This window comes from Jaculus jaculus, chromosome 1 (genome assembly GCF_020740685.1).
Source record: "Jaculus jaculus isolate mJacJac1 chromosome 1, mJacJac1.mat.Y.cur, whole genome shotgun sequence".
NCBI classification, from domain to species: Eukaryota; Metazoa; Chordata; class Mammalia; order Rodentia; family Dipodidae; genus Jaculus; species Jaculus jaculus.
The window spans coordinates 167,161,992-167,166,944 of NC_059102.1; the positions used below are offsets into that span (position 1 = coordinate 167,161,992).

Genomic DNA, 4,953 nt, shown 5'->3' on the forward strand with positions numbered 1-4,953 from the left:
TGGTTTGATTCAGGTGTCCCCCATAAACTTAGGTGTTCTGAATAGCATTCAGGTTCCCAGCTGATGGAGATTTGGGAATTAATGCCTCCTGGAGGGAGTGTATTGTTGGGGGCAGGCTTATGGGCTTTATAGCCAGTTTCCCCATGCTAGTGTTTGGCACACCCTTCTGTTGCTGTGGTCCATCTTATGTTGGCCAGGGGGTGATGTCCATCCTCGGCTCATGCCATCGTTTTCCCCTGCCATCGTGAAGCTTCCCCTCGAGCCTGCAAGCCAAAATAAATCTCTTTTTCCCAGAAGCTACTCTTGTTGGGTGATTTCTACCAGCAATGTGAACCGGACTGCAACAGTCCCACACAGTGTTTCTCAGCTGTCTGGACGTCCTACAGCTAGTCAGGTGGAATATGCAGTGAGCCGTGCAGGCCCAGGCTGAGGGACAGCAGCCACTGGGGATACATTCAGCCTCTATCCATCTCTCAGCTCACTGGTCAGTGCACATCACAGTGTCGAGGTCAAAGTCAAGGAGTCGATGTTGAAACAGGCAATGTATAATGCTAGTCCAGGGCAATGGAGATTTAGGGTCAAAGCTGGAAACTCGGGGATAGGAAGATAGCTTGCCTTGCAGGCATAAGGACCCGAGTTTGATCCCCAGAAGCCACATAAAAATGCTGGGCATGGGTTTCTGTGGCGGCGGCGGAGCAAGAGGCCCAGTAAGGTGGGCGCCTCCCTCGGGGCTCCCATGGCCCTGGCATGAGCACCCCACGGCAGGAAGCGCCTTCCCCAGGACATCAATGCAAGCCTGAAAAAAAGCAATTTCTTCCTCCTAAGCCATGGCATATCAGTTGTACAGAAATACTGCTTTGGGAAACAGTCTTCAAAAGAGCCTAGAGGAGCTCATACAGTCTCAACAGATCACCCCTCAATTTGCCCTCAAGTTCTGCTTCAGCTTGAGAAGGCTATAAACTCAGCACTGGCCCAGATGGTCAGGAACAGAGTCAATTTCAGAGGCTCTCTAAATACATACAGATTCTGCGATAATGTATGGACTTTTGTATTGAATGATGTTGAATTCAGAGAAGTGACGGAACTTATTAAGATGGATAAAGTGAAAATTGTAGCCTGTGATGATTAAAAAAAATGGGCTCCAACACCACAGAATGAGTAGGAAGATGGCTTTTCACTCTCCTGTTGTTACTCCTCATCTTCAGAAGAGAAGCATAGAAGAGACTCTTTTTAATTTATTCTCACATTGCAAGAATGACCACACTGCACTGCCAAGAACTGCAGCAGAACGAGGCCTGGAACCCTGCTCCCTTACATCAGCTTTGGTATACAGACAGCATGAGCAAATTAGCTTTTAAGAACATTCTTTAATAAACCCTTTGAAGGGCTGGAGAGATGGCTTAGTGGTTAAGCGCTTGCCTGTGAAGCCTAAGGACCCCGGTTCGAGGCTCGGTTCCCCAGGTCCCACGTTGGCCAGATGCACAAGGGGGCGCATGCGTCTGGAGTTCGTTTGCAGAGGCTGGAAGCCCTGGTGCGCCCATTCTCTCTCTCTCCCTCTCTCTGTCTTTATTTCTATGTCTGTCGCTCTCAAATAAATAAATAAATAAATAAAATTAAAAAAAAATAATAAACCCTTTGAAAAATAAATGCTGGGCAGGGTGGTATAATCCCAGTACTGGAGGTGAAGAAGACAGGGGGATGGATGCCAGGGGAAAAGTGGAAAGCCAGTCTCGCCTAATTGGTGAACTCCAGGCCTGCAAGAGATTCCGTGTCAGAAGAGGTGTACAGTGTTTCTGAGCAATGACACCTGAGAATTTTCCTCTGCCTCCACATATATGCTCTCGCATGTACATGCATACCTGAACAACATGAACACACACACATTTTAAAATCCTGCAAATGTCTATAGAGGGGAAGAGTCCAGAGCTGGGCAAGGCCAGCCTGTGATCAGACATTAAGCTTGGAATTTCGAGAAGTTAGAGGAGGCCTGGGCCTCTTCAGAAGCTACCAGGATATTAAAAATCAAGACAGGATCACGCGGCTTACAATAATTGCAGCATATTTTAGTTGTTTACATGTAACAAATTAATGCTTTTAGCACACACACAAATTGCAAAGCAATATAATTATACTATTCACAAGAAAATTATAGGATTTATTAAAGTTATTAATTGCTGGTACACTCTGGGCAGTGGGGTCTAGCAATAGGCTACGGGTGTGACTTTTCAGACAAAAGTCTTCATTCTGCTCAGCTGGGCTAGGGTCCTGTCCCAGGGCAGATGACCTCCTTTGGTGATGGTGCACTAGGTTTAACCCCAAAGCTTTTGTGATGTATTAGATGAACCTCAGAGGCTTGTTTAAAATGCTGATGTGGGGCTGGAGAGACTGCTTAGCACTTAAGGTGCTTGCTTGCCAAGCCAAAGAACCTAGGTTCGACTCCCCAGGACCCATGTAAACCAAATGCACAAGGTGGCACATGCATCTGGAGTTCTTTTGGAGCAGCCAAAGGCCCTGGTGCACCCATTCTCTCCCACCCCACCCTTGCCTCTTTCTCTCTCAAATAAATAAATATTAAAAAATAAACTACTGGTTTGGGGAGTGGGGAGACAGCTCAGTGGGCAGTGTTTGCCACGCAAACACGAGGACCTGAGTTTGAGTCCCCAGCAGCCATGTAAAAGCCGGACGTGGTCGTGAGCGCCTGCAATGCTAGCACTGGGGAGGCAGAGAGGAGGGCCCTTGAGACACACCAGTTAGCCAGTCTAGTCAAATTGGTGAGTTCAGCATTCAGTGAAAGATCTTATCCCCTAAAATAAAATGGAGTCAGACGTAGTGGGGCACACCTTTAATCCCAACACTTGGGAGGCAGAGGTATGAGGATTGTCATGAGTTCAAGGCCACCCTGAGACTACAGTGAATTCCAGGTCAGCCTGGGCTAGCATAAGACCCTACCTAAAAAAAAAAAAAGGGGGGGGGACCTTGGGGAAATGGCTTAGTGGTTAAGGTATTTGCCTGAGAAACCTAAGGACCCTGGTTCGAGTCCCCAGGACCCATGTAAGCCACATGCACAAGGGGCACATGTGTCTGGAGTTTGTTTGCAGTGGCTAGATGCCTTGGCATACCCATTGTCTGTTTCTTTCCACCTCTTCCTCTTCCTCTCTCTCTCTCTCTCTCTCTCAAATAAATAAAAAATAATTTTTTTTTTTTTTTTAAAAATGGCCAGGCAGCTGGGCATGGTGGTGGACGCCTTTAATACCAGCATTCGGGAGGCCGAGGTAGGAGGATCTCCATGAGTTCGAGGCCACCCTGAGACTACATAGTGAATTCCAGGTCAGCCTGGGCTAGAGTGAGACCCTACCTCAAAAAAAAAAAAAAAAATGGCCAGGAGAGGTGTTGCATGTCTTTAATTCCAGCACTAGGGAGGCAGGGATAGGAAGATTGCTGTGAGTTTGAGGCCTGCCTGAGACTACATAGTGAATACCAGGCCAGCCTGGGTTAGAGTGAGACCCTACCTCAAAAAACCAAAACAGGGCCTGGAGAGATGGCTTAGCAGTAAAGGCATTTGCCTCTGAGGCCTAAGGACCCAGGTTTGATTCTCCAGGACCCACATAAGCCAGATGCACAAGGGGGCGCATGCATCTGGAGTTTGTACAGTGACTGAAGGCTCTGGCAGCTCATTGTCTCTCTCTCTGAAATAAATTAAAAAATATATTTTAAAAGAAGAAAAACAAAAACAAAAAATAAAATGATAAGATGGAGAGTAGTTAAGGAAAACACCCGCCATTGACCTTTGGCCTGCACATGCATGTGCACCTGCACACACGTGTGTGCTCGTACATATATGAACATACACACAACATATGCAAAAAACAAAAACAAAATGCTGCTGCCTGGGGCCTCCCTCAAAGTCTCGAATGAATAGTAGTCAGTCGCTTTTCACAACTCCCTGGGTGACTTTGCTGTGCAGTCAGAGTGGAGGATTGCTGGATTAGCGAATCAGCACCTCTAAGCCAATTTGAGCTCATGAGATATGAGACGAGATTTACTCATGCCTTTGGGGCCAGAATTTTCCTCATTGTTGAAAGAAAGCCCTAGCTTCATTCCTTTTTTTTTTTTTTTTCAGGTAGGGTCTATCCCTGGCTGACCTGGAATTCACTATGTAGTCTCTGGGTGGCCTTGAACTCACAGCGATCCTCTTACCTCTGCCTCCTGAGTGCTTGGACTGAAGGCGTGCACCACGATGCCCGGCCTGGTCCCTCTTTTGCTAAACATGAATAAGGAAGCATTTAGCCTGGTTGCCCCTGTTGATCACTTCAAAGTCAGGAGGGAAGCCAAAAACAAATGGGATATAGAGGATGGTAGAGAAACAGCCAGAAACCTGAACTCTCCACACCCCAACCCTACTAATATTGTGTGTGTGAGCCAGTGAAATCTCTTGCTGAACGTGCATGTCACTCACAATGAAAGCACTTCCTGTAGGGCTATCCTGAGGCAGGTGAGAGGTTTCATGTGGAGGACTTTGTGACATGGTTCATGAACATGCGCTCTATCTCCTCTCCTGTGCAGAGGGCAGGGCAGCGGGAATGGCCGGTCTCATGCCTCACTCCTCTCAGGAAACCCCAGGGCAGGCTGCATTGCAAAATTTGGGCTTGTGCCCTATGTTGAACAAGCGCTTGATAAATCTCTACCCAGCGGGATGGGTGCTTTACACTTTCATTTCCCTTTGCCTAATGCCCTGATCTCTGGTAGATGCAAAGGAAGGGAGTAATCTGATTATTTAATTAAAGTAATATGGCACTCACACCAGCTCCTTTGAGCTTAGGCCACTGGGGCAGATCTGGGTGGATAAGAAGCTTACCACCCAAGGCAGAAATAACCAGGCAAGTTGGGGGAGCAATTCATTAAGCAAATGCTTACCAAGTGCCTACTATGTGCTGGCCAGTGGGCTGAGCCAAG

General features: G+C 47.3%; 1 pseudogene; it reads left to right on the plus strand.

Annotated features, from left to right (window-relative positions):
• The first annotated feature begins 827 nt into the window (after positions 1-827).
• On the plus strand, positions 828-1,158 carry LOC101606717 (annotated as a pseudogene).
• The last annotated feature ends 3,795 nt before the right edge of the window (positions 1,159-4,953 follow it).